Below are 12,257 nucleotides of genomic sequence, written 5' to 3'. Positions count from 1 at the left end.
ACGCGATGGAGGCTGATGTCCCTGAGGGCTTTTGCAGAAGGGTTTTCATTGTTTTCTTCAACGTCGTCTTCCTCACCTACCATCTTCTGCGCCGTTTGCTTCTCCGTGTTGTTTTAATCAATTCTCACAGTGGCCCAGCCAGCTCGACAGGACCCAGGGCTTCACTCAGTTTGAAGCGGAGGAAGCAGTCCGGGGGCCATGGCCAGGCCAAGGTCAAGGCCCTGCAGGCCGGGAGAACCAGACATTCTTCCCCTTCCTCCTGTGGGCTGGAGAACGTAGCCTCGCCTCACCTCCAGGTCCCTGAAACCTCATGCCACCTGGAGCGTGTGCTGGAAGGTTGCTGAGCTGTTGACTCCGGGCGGAGCCTGCTGCTCTAGCATTAGCCTTGCATAGTCCAGGCTGCAGAGAGCAGGCCTGGGTGCCGGGAGTCACCAGCTGCCTCTCTCCAGGCCTTGCTGTCCTGTCACCTGCCGTCCCTCCATCCTGCCAGGCTCTGGTCCAGGACTTCTCACTGCCTCCTTGGCAGCACCGGTCCTGGCCTCTGCCAGCGAGGGGACAGAAAGCTGAAGAGGGACGATAGAGGCCTGACCGCCACTCCACCCTCTCGGCATGGGCCCTGCAGATGACTGACCATTGGTGATGGAAGGATGTGGGTGACCTCAGCTTCCTGTCCTCGGCAGGGAAACTGCGGTTGGCCTCTGAGGTCCAGATCTCATCACCCCAGAACGTTCTCTGGTCCCACGTGTGGGGTTAATAGCACCCCCACCCTGCACTGCCATGCCTGTGTCCCTCTGTCTGCCTGTGTCCCTCTGTTCACCTGTGTCCCTCTGTCCCTGCACAGCCACACCTGTGTCCCTTTGTCCCTGCATCACCATGTCTGTGTCCCTCTGTCCTGCACCACTATGCCTGTGTCCCTTCACTACCATGCCTCTGTCCCTTTGTCTGCCCGTGTCCCTCTGTCCTGTGCCACCACATCTATGTCCCTCTGTCCCTGCACTGCCACGCCTGTGTCTCTCTGTCCACAGGAAGAGCCCGGCCAGAGGAAGACTTTCAGGTTAGACTTGTGGAAGGTGTGAGTGCGTGGATCACCAGAGGAGTAACAAGGGCCCTGGCCTGGAGGGAGCGGGGGGATTCGATCTAACAGGCACAGAAGGGGCTTCCCATGCCCCCATGGAGTTTCTCCCCTCTGCTCTGAGATGTTCTCCCCACAGGGCCAGCCCTCGAGCCCCCGGGCTCAGCTTGCATTCTGCCTCTGGCTGGTGGTAGCCTCCATCCATTCATGCCCCCTTCTCAGAGACACCTTGTCCTCATCAGAGAAAGGAGGATTCCACAAAATTGTTTCTTAGGCCATTTCCAGATGTGAAGACCCTTCCCAGATGGAATGGCCACCTTGTCCCCCCAGATAGGGCAGGTGAGCTAGAGCCTTTAGAGGGACCAGGGGCCATCTCCCACGGCTGCCTTGGAGGGCCCCCCATCCACTGTCAATGTAAGAGCTGGTGGTGGGTGGTGAGTGATTGGGTGGTGACCCGCAGGCCTGGTGTTCATGCAGGAGCCACCTGCCCCGTCAGTTGCTGGTGTGTGGCTCTGTATTGGAAGCAGAGCCAGGCTGGGAGAGGAATGCAGATTTCAGAGTTCAAGCCCTTCCAGGTGCTCTGGCTCCTTGAAGGCCCAACGGCAGTGAGGTGGGGAGGCTGGCCTGTGTCCAGGGAAGCAGGGGCTGAGGAGCAGGGGTAGGGGAGCCCCCCAAGATCCTAAGTGCAAGTCACAGGGATGCCATGGCTTCTATGCAGCTTCTGTTTCTCAAGATCTGTTAGCTGTGATTGATCCTAAATGCTGATACTTCTCTGCCTGCAGCCTGGAGGAGACAAGGGCAGCTTGGTCCCCAACAGACCTTGTGGGTCTAGGCTGCACCTGGACTCAATGCCTTTTCCTAGGGGGACGGAGCTGACTCTGCAATGTTTAGCCACACACCTGGCCTTGGGGGATTGAACTGCTGAACTCCACAGAGCATGGACCCAGCTCGGGCTGTGGGACTCGGGATCAACAGTGTTCCCCTGGTGAGGAATCCCTGGGACAGCCCAGGGCAAATGCTCAAAAGTTCTATCACCTGCTATTTCAGCTGCATCTTCTTCTCACACCATTCTGTTCTGTTCAGTGCGACAAGGAAATCACATTTTCAAGAGAACTTCCGTGTTATCGGAGAACAGCAAACCACCATAAACTGTGTGGCTCTGGTTCCATCGCGTCACACGGCCAGCTGTCAGGAGGGAGTAGGTGTCTCTCAGCCACGGCCCTGCCACACTGCGTGCCCCGGGGGCTATGAGCTGGCGCTCCCCTGGCTTCTCTGGGCAGCAGTACGGCTGAGGGTGTGACAGTCGCCTCGCTCCCCTAGTGCTTGTCCATCCTCCACACCCCACTGCCTGTGCTGCCCGGGGCTTCCCCGGGACTGAGCTCACCCAGCTTTGCTGAGGCCAGGACGTGGGCTCCAGGCCTGGGGTTTGGGGAGTCTCCCCAGGGGCCTTGTCCCTGCTCAGGCTTGATGGGTGCTTTTGATCCCAGAGTTCCACACATTACTGAGCCGCACTGGATGTCTACACTGCAGCAGGTCTGTGCTGTGGCAGAAGGTAGGCTGGCTTATGGCTGTGTCCTAGGGCAGACTAGCAAGGAGGGGCCCGAGAGAGAGCTGAGCAGGGCAGGGAGGGCAGGGCCGGGAGGGCAGTGCTGGCGTTGGTGCGGGGAGGCCCCGGTGCTTCCCAGGGAGGCCAGCAGGGGCCTCGGAAGGCTGGGAAGTATTTGAAAAAGTCTGGGGTTGACAAGTGCTTGTGTCTGGAGGGCACCTGATGGGGGACGTGAATTGTGCACCTGTCCAGTGTGTAGGCCTTGTGCTCAGGAGAGACATGCTCCCAGATGGACCGAGCTTTGAGCCTGGCCCTGCCATTGGCTGACCCTAGAGACCCGGGACAGGCAGGTGGCTGAACCTGGGGGATCCTCAGTTTCTCCATCTGTGCGAGAAGCCAAGGGTGGCACCTGCCTCAGGAGGATGCCACGTGAATCCTGCAGGAGATACAGGGTCTGGCAGAGCTCAGTAAATTGAAGGACTATTTTGGCAGTTTATTTGGCGTATTTGGCAATTGAAGTAAATTACCATTGCCTTGGAGCTGTATTTTATACACTAGGTTTTCTTTTCTTTTCTATTTTTGAGGCTGGTGTGGAGTGGGTTCTCGGCTCACCGCAACCTCTGCTTCCTGGGTTCAAGCGATTCTCCTGTCTCAGCCTCCCCAGTAGCTGGGATTATAGAATTTTTGTATTTTTAATAGAGGTGGGATTTCACCATGTTGGCCAGACTGGTCTCAAATTCCTGGCCTCAAGTGATCTTCCCGCCTCTGCCTTCCGAAGTGCTGGGATTACAGGCAGGAGCCACTATGCCCGGTCTACTGGGTTTTCTTAATTGGGCCCAGACTCAGCTGGAGGGGGAGTTCTAGGTTGCTGGTCCAGCATGAACCTACTGGAAGAACAAGCTGTTTGCTGGCTGATGGCAGTGGCCGGGACCAGGCAGGCACGGCCCATGGATTGGCGCCATGTGGTGACCATGTTAAGGCGATCACAGCAGCACACCAGCTTCCAGGATTCAGAGAGGTGCTCCGTCTGCCCTGGCCTGCTGGGTCACTGAGTTTACCCCTCCATCCATCGTGAATCCTTCAGATGTGGAAATCAGAGGTGCACGTTAGTGACGTGGCAATGGCCAGAGCGTGCAGGTACAGGTGGACCTAGGCTGAGCACACGTGCACAGCTGCGCCAGCTTCTTCTCGTGTTGGGTGCGGTGGAAGAGTCAGGGGCATGGGTTGGAGTCCTGCTCACTCCATGCTTGCCCTTTGTCCTCTCCACCCAGTGCTGTCTCCCCGCGTGCTTTGCTCCCGTTTCCTGGGCTCAGGTCCTTCCCTTCCTGGTCTCCATATCAAACTCATTCTTTGAGACCCATCTCAAAGGCTTCCTCCTCCAGGAAGCCCTCCTTGACTCCAGGAAGAAGCAGCCTCTTCCTGCTTTCCATTGACTCCCCTCAGGCAAGACCCCGAGGGCCAAGTCCTGTCTCCAGCTCATCACAGTTCCAAATTCAGCTCAGGGGGTGTCCCCCAAGGCTGGGCAGGAGATGCTGGTTGCCTGGACAAGTGGAGACAGCAGCTGTGGGTGACCCGAGGGCCTCGCATGGCCCCATCTGTCCAGAAGGAGGAATGTCTGATGGATCCAGGGCTGGGATTTTCAAGGTCTATTTTTTTTTGTTTTTGTACGAAGTTTCACTCTGTTGCCCAGGCTGGAGTGCAGTGGCGTGACCTCAGCTCACTGCAAGGTCCCCCTCCCAGGTTCATGCCATTCTCCCGCCTCAGCCTCCCAAGTAGCTGGGACTACAGGCGCCCGCCACCACGCCCGGCTAATTTTGTTTTTGTATTTTCAGTAGAGACGGAGTTTCACCATGTTAGCCAGGATGGTCTTGATCTCCTGACCTCGTGATCCGCCCGCCTTGGCCTCCCAAAGTGCTGGGATTACAGGCGTGAGCCACCGCGCCCGGCCCACTCAAGGTCCATCTTTAAGGACGTGGGGCAGTGGGTTGGGCCTGGGGTGGTGCATCCAGGTTGGCAGGGAAGGTGCATAACGGCTATCACAGTCGACCAACACCTTGCTGTTTACAGCGCACATACCTGTGCACCCACACACCTGTGCACCCCCGGACCTGTGCACCCCCAGACCTGTGCACCCACACACCTGTGTACCATGCACCTGTGCACCCCTGCACCTGTGTAACCCCAGACCTGTGCACCCACACACCTGTGCACCCACACACCTGTGTACCCCCAGACCTGTGCACCCACACACCTGTGTACCATGCACCTGTGTACCCCCACACCTGTGCACCCCCAGACCTGTGCATCCACATACCTGTGTACCCTCAGACCTGTGCACCCACACACCTGTGTACCCCTGACCTGTGAACCCACACACCTGTGCACTGACACACCTGTGCACTGACACACTTGTGTACCACACACCTGTGCACTGACACACCTGTGCAACCCCAGACCTGTGCACCATGCACCTGTGTACCCATGTACCTGTGCACCACACACCTGTGCAACCGCAGATCTGTGCACCCACACACCTGTGCACCACACACCTGTGCAACCACAGACCTGTGCACCCACACACCTGTGCACCATGCACCTGTGTACCCATGTACCTGTGCACCCACGTACCTGTGCACCACACACCTGTGCAACCGCAGACCTGTGCACCCACACACCTGTGCACTGACACACCTGTGCACCACACACCTGTGTACCCACGCACCTGTGCATCCATGCACCTGTGCACCCCCGGACCTGTACACCCACACACCTGTGCACCACGCATCTGTGTACCCATGCACGTGTGCTGTACCATGCACCTGTGCACCCCTGCACCTGTGCACCACGCACCTGTGTACCATGCCTGGCACAGCAGGACCAGGACTCGGCCTCCAGGCCTTCCAGAGGGAGTTGACACTCAAGGTCGGGCAACTAAGGAGAGGCCAGGCTGGGATTCAAACCTGGGCCTGTGTCCCACATGGAATGGAATCTCAGCCCCAGGCTGCCAGATCTGGCACTGGACTCTCAGGAACTGTCGTGAACCTGACCCCAGGCTGCTGGGAGTTCTGGCAAATGCTCTGGGGCTTGATCACCCGCAAGCTGCTTTTGTTCCAGCTGTTTCGGACACTTTTACTCCAGGGAGGTGCCTGTGCCTCTGGAGTTTCCCCCTTCCCCTCCCCCACCCCGGCTACCCTGGGAAAGGGCTGTGCCCAGTGGGGCATGAAGGAGGCCCGCCCAGCTAGAGGCTGGGAAGGGAGTCCTGACAGTTCCGGGTTTGTTCTGGGAGCAAGCGATTTGCTTGTTTTGTCTGCGAGGCCTCATTATTTTGATAGGAGCCCTGCCAGACCACAGACATGCTGCCATTTAATTACGGACAGGAGGTGCTGCCTTCCGAGCCAGGGGAAATGTTTATTGGAAAAGGCCCTGATGTGGGTTCCAATCCCAGCTCTGTGCTGGAGGCAACCAGGTGGACTAGCAGGCGCTACCACCCCGCCAAGCCTCGCCAGGCAGCCACGAATATTAATGGCGTTAATATTCGTGCTTGGCATGGCATCCAGGGGCCTGGAGCAGCCTGGCTCCTAGTGTACACCCAGCATATGTGTGCAATTTTGCCCTCTGCGCGGGCTTCCCGGGAGAATGCTGCCTGCCACGTGTGCAGTTAGGCGGGGAGTGCCCGTCCAGTTAGAGGGACAACTGAAAATGAGTTCAGAATTGGTGTGAGATGTTCCTATAGCCAGTGAGGACTGAGTTCTCATGGAAGCAGGGAGGCCCGTGGCTGTTGGCATCTGTTTCTCATGCACCTCTCTGGCCCCACCTGCATGCCCAGGAGGCCTCCCTGTCTGTCCCAAAAGCGCCTGTCCCAGAGGCTCCGCCTAGGACTGCTGGCTCCAGTGTGTGGCAGTGCTCCACATTCTGCACAGTGGCCTCTGCCCCGAGGACACCCTCTGGGATCCAGGCTGCACCGTCTCCATTTCCCAAGTGAGAAATCACACATCGGTGCTTGACCGACAAACCCCAGTCACATCACTGGACCTCCACCTCTGGGCTATCCCTGTAGCCCCTGAGCCCTGCTGCTTCTGAGCAGAACCAGGTGACTTAGCATCCTAGGCTCCAGAGCTGGAAGGGACCTCAACATTTTCCAGGAATTTCCAGCCCACTCCAGGAGGCCAAGTTCCAGAAAACTGCCAGCTGCTGTAAGTGTACCTCCCCGAGGGCTGCTGGGCTCTGAGGAAGCGTTTGCTCTGGGAGGTGGCACTGCCTCCCTGGGATCCCTGCCATCCCGTCCCCCTTGACCTGGGAAGTGTGGGCCCTGGGATGTGGGTGTGGGGACAGGGATGTGGGTGTGGGGACAGCTCTGGAGGTCCTGGGCCACTCTTCTCCCCTGGAGAACCTGGAAGGGGGTCTGAAGCACACTGTCCCTGGGCTGCTCTGGGCAGGACACGAAGTACTGGGCCCAAAAAAAGAACCTGGGCTCCAAATGGCCCCTGTGGACCTGACCCCTAACCTCCAGGGCCCTCTCCACTCCCAGCACTGACCTACGGCAGTCCTACTACCTGCCAAGCACTTTACACATACATCTCACTTTGTTTTCCTGACAGCCTAGAGGCACCCACTACGATTTCTCCTTCACAGAGAGTGTGAAGACACCTCCTCTCGGCCATGATGGCGGGGGCTTGGAGGGGCTCCAGGACCGAGCTCTTTTCTCTCCCCTGCCCTCGAAATCATCACGCAGGTGACACTTTGGAGCCTCCTCGTGGGTTCTAGGCCAAAGACATGGCATTTCATTTGCTTCTGCAACAGCTTTTGAAAGGGGGTCCTGCTGTCCATGCTACTTTGCTGGGGAGGAGCTGGGACTCCGGCAGTAAGGTGACCGGCCCGAGGTCCTGCAGCTGCAAATGCCACACCCAGGACTGGAGCCCAGGTCAGTCCCAAAGCCTTGCCACCCGCCACCAGGGCCCTGCTGTTCTGGAGCCTCCGCAGCCAACGTAGGAATCACTCCAGACCCCGTGAGCCTGAGATGCTGAGATGCACTTGCCTATTAGCTGTCTTTTGGCATTTGGCATTTTTTTTTAGCTTTTAGAAAAGAAAGAAGTTGCCTGTTCCATAACACTTCAGATCTAGAACTCATGAACATTTCTGCAGCAAAACCTGCACCAGCAAACTCTACAGAGTGATGGTAAAGTCTATCGGCAGCCTTGGGTCAGTTCAAGAAGATTTTGTCCCCAGATGAGCTGGTCTTTGGAGACGTTTGCCTTTCAGAGAGACAGGTGAGTCTCAGTCCACCTGACAGCGAGTGAGGGGTGAGGGTGACGCCCAGGCCCCAGAGGCCGCTGAGGAGCTGCCTGTGGCCGGAGGACAGGAGCCTTGCTTTCCAGTGTGCACTTTTGCATCTTTTTAATTTTGTACCAAGTGCATTTTAACTATTGAATACAAATTAAAATAGTTTAAAATATTTGATTCACTGGGCAAGGCAGGCAAACTCTGGCAAAGCTGAACCCGAGGGCTGGCTGGGGCTGCATCTCCTGCCCATCTATGCCTCGCAGCGTGGGAAGGAGACAGCCCCTTCTGTGTGTGGCCCAGAGGTGGCCCTGGTGTGCCAGGCGGCTCCTGGCTCTGCCCCTCCACCTGGTCACTGTGGGCAAAGTTACCACACCTTGTTACGCCTCAGTTTCCTCATCTGAAACATGGGAATAACCTTATAGGGCTGGCATGAGGATTCGACGCACCATGGTGGAAATGCCCAGCAGGAGCCAGTCGTCTGTGCCCCCACCCGAGCGGGCAGGAGGGACTTGGATGGAGACCTGATCCCAGGGGACCAGGATGCCTGGGGCTGGCACCTCGATTCTGTGTCTCTCTCAGGACCACTTCTGCAGGATATGGTGCTGAGGCCTCAGACAGGTGGGTGTCAGGGTTCATTCCATCCCGGACACCCCCAGCCTCCTGGGGTCTGCCCACACACAGCCTGCTTGTACCCTGGCTGGGGCCCCAGGATGGTCAGGGGTTCTGGTGGCTATATAGGGGCCCATCAAGTCAGGTGTCTTCAAGATCTAGTGTGGATGAGGTTGGACAGTTATTTCTATTTCATTAAGTGCCACTTAATTATTAAAATAAATTAACGAGCCTTTACAACTGTGTAAGACACGTCTGATTACATAGACACTTGAAGTCAATAAATATCTTTAGAGAGCCAATTACCCCTTAATTAAGGAACGCTATTGATGACAGTCAGCTGTGCTCCTGCGGCTCAGATGCCCAGGGATGGTGGGAGTCTTGGGTAGGAGTGTGGGCAGCGGGCGGGGCCGTGGTGATGACCTCCCGCCTCCCAGTCCCCAGGGCTGCTGGCCACTCCTTTCCTCCTGAGGCCTGTGGCAAATCGATGGAATAATTAAGACCCCTCCCACTGGTGCTGCAACTTGGAAATCACCCTCTCCTCTTTGTACAGTCAACGGCCAACTTTATTGATGTGTAATTGACATGCCATAAAATGCCCCGTTTGAAGTGGCAGTTTGATGCGTTTTGACAAATCTGTAACATAACCACCAGCACAATTCAGACAGCGCATTCCCATCACCTCCAAAAGCTCACCTGGAGTGGGGGTCAGCCTCCCCCACCCCACTCGCCTCCTCACCCCACTCGCCCACCCAGCCCTTAGCAGCCGATCTGCTGTGTCCACAGCCCTGGCATTTATGTAAAGGACACCCGCTGTGCAGTCTGCAGGCTTCTGCAGCTCAGCACGAGGTGTTGGGTTCATCCTCGCTGCCACTCGTGCTGGCTGCTGGCCTCTGTCGTGTCCCATCTGTGACCTGCTCATCCACGTCCATCTGTCTTTCTGCTGATGGGTGTTGGGCAGTTTCTGTTTTTGACCCTGACTCTGTGGGGCTGGAGGCTGGGATGTAGACCAGAGGCTGAGAGGCAGGGTCTGGTCAGAGTCACGCAGGGGGATGGGGGCACTGCCAGAATCCAGCTGAGCCTGTGGCTTCAGGGCTCTGCTCTTCCCGAATCAGCCCGGCTTCCAGTGGGGTCTCAGCTTAGCACCGAGGACACACCCGTGAGCTCCCATTCCCACGCAAGGTTTCAGGGGTGGAGAGCTCAGGCCAGGTGGCTCAGAGACACAGACAGGTGGATTCCAGGTGGGAGAAGGCACTTGACGGGTTTCTAACCCATGTGATAGTCCACACGCGCATGCACGTGCATCCCCACACGTGTAGCCCACACGTGTACATGCAAATCCCCAAGCCGAGGCCCCCAGACATCCCGCCAGGCACCGGTCACTTCAGTTATGATCTTGGGGTAAAACTAAAGCATTAATTACATTATACAGAAAATGAAAATAAAATTACATTTTCCTTTGTAAATATCCAGGAATCGCAGCTCACCAGTTGTAGCTGAGCACCATGCCTGTCCCTTGCAGGGTGTCGCAGGGCCCTGCTGGGAGGGTTTCTTTTAGGATCTTTGGCATGACTGGGGCTGCGACTGGTGTGCTGGCTGTGGCGAGAGAAGGATGGGGTGAGGCTAAGAAACTGGATGGTGACAGGTAGGCAGGCTGTGGTCTGGAGGTGCCACTGATCAAGGTGGGCACACCCGTGGCCTGTGCCTGGCATCTGCACTCTTGGGCGCACGGCCCCAGGGAATTCTCCTTTGTGCAGGGGAAGTGCCAGGTGTGTATCTGTGGCATGGGAGTTTGAGGATGCCTGGGTGCCTGTTGTGGGGAAATGGGGGAATGGGGGTCCCCCGTGGCACACTTGTCAGCAGGCAGAAGGAAAACATTCTATGACCCTAGGGCAGTGCAGAGGGAAAAGGGCAAGAGCCTGATGGGGTCATTTACGGAAACTGGAAATACGTATGGCCAAAACATAATAGAACAAAAAATCCACCTATGCCCATTAGATTGGTGGATTTTGGGGTTGAGTTCGGTCAAGGAGACAAAAAGAGACAAAAAACTAAAGCAAAGAGAGGGAGGCCTGCCTGGACCCCGCCTTGCCCATCAGGGTTGGAGGGCCCTGCCTGGACCCCGCATCGCCCATCAGGGTTAGTGGGATCTGCTGGATCCTGCCTCGCCCATCAGGGTTGGTGGGATCTGCCTGGACCCCGCCTCGCCCATCAGGGTTGGAGGGCCCTGCCTGGACCCCGCCTCGCCCATCAGGGTTGGAGGGCCTTGCCTGGACCCTGCCTCGTCCATCAGGTTTGGTGGGATCTGGCTGGACCCCACCTCGCCCATCAGGGTTGGAGGGCCCTGCCCGGACCCCTCCTCGCCCATCACGGTTGGAGGGCCCTGCCCGGACCCCGCCTCGCCCATCAGGGTTGGAGGGCCCTGCCCGGACCCCGCCTCGCCCATCAGGGTTGGAGGGCCCTGCCTGGACCCCACCTCACCCATCAGGGTTGGTGGGATCTTCCTGAATCCCACCTTGCCCATCAGGGTTGGAGTGCCCTGCCCAGACCCCGCCTCGCCCATCAGGGTTGGAGGGCCCTGCCTGGACCCCGCCTCACCCATCAGGGTTGGTGGGATCTTCCTGAATCCCGCCTTGCCCATCAGGGTTGGAGGGCCCTGCCCAGACCCCGCCTCGCCCATCAGGGTTGCTGGGATCTGCCTGGTCGGGTGTGGAGCGAGCGGGGAAGGTGAAGTGGCGGCAGCAGCCCCGGCTTCGTGCGGGAGAGTCACCAGCTGCCTGCAAAGCGAATGGCTGGGCCCTCTGGGCGTTGTGTGCTTGTATTGTCTTCTCAAAGGCCAGAAGTCATGTGATTTGTGCTAGTCGTTCTGGCTAGTCGTTCATTCTTCCACTAATTCTGTAAACACTAATGTGTGCTGCCCCTGAGCCAGGCCTGAGCTGTGTGCTGCGGCCCTGGAGAGGCAGGAGGTCTCCTGTCCCCCAAGGAAGTTCAGAGGCTCCTGAGCAGGCCGGGGGCACCTGCAGAGGCTGCCTGGAGAGGGCGGCGCTTAGCAGAGCAGTGAGGAGGAGCCAGGCCAGGTGGGGTGCAGGGCTAGGGGGTGAAGGCATCCTCTCTCCGTCCTCCCTGACTCCTTCCTAACTCTTCTGGGGACTCATGGAACTTGCCCTCCCCTCCTCCCCACTGCCCCAGGAGGATTCAAGGAGGAAACTGCAGACAGTGCTTCACCCAGTGCCTGGTGTGCGGCGGCCACTGATGGTGGCCGTGATTTTCCCTGGTGTGCTTCTGTGGGTGGAGGGTGGTGACAGAGGCGCCTCCCGCTGGCTCCCCCACCCTCTCCGCAGCAGCAGCTCCTGCTTCCCTCTCATCTGTAGTGCACCACAATCTGCCTCCACGCCCTGCCCTCTTGCAGCCCCGTCTGGATGCCCCCTGGACACCCCAGGGGGAAACTCACAATGCCTCCCCCAGCCAGCCCCTGCTTAGGCCAGGTCTCTGGGGATGGGATGGTCCACTTGAACTGCAATCTGGAGACTTGTGCTTTCTCCTTCCTTTCTGTCAGCCTCACATCCGCAGGCTGGCAGATCCAGATGGATCAGTCCCTCTGGCCTGCACTGCATCGAGGGGTCTGTCAGCCTGGACTGGACCATCCCAGCAGCCTCCTCCGTGGGCGCCCTGCTTCAGGCTCACTGGCTTCTACCGGTTCCCATCCGTCCCTCCCCGGTAACGGTCCTCAGTGGTTCTAAGCCCACAGAG

The sequence above is a fragment of the Pongo abelii genome, chromosome 7, assembly GCF_028885655.2.
Source record: "Pongo abelii isolate AG06213 chromosome 7, NHGRI_mPonAbe1-v2.0_pri, whole genome shotgun sequence".
NCBI classification, from domain to species: domain Eukaryota; kingdom Metazoa; phylum Chordata; class Mammalia; order Primates; family Hominidae; genus Pongo; species Pongo abelii.
Note: the sequence above shows the minus strand (reverse complement) of the source record.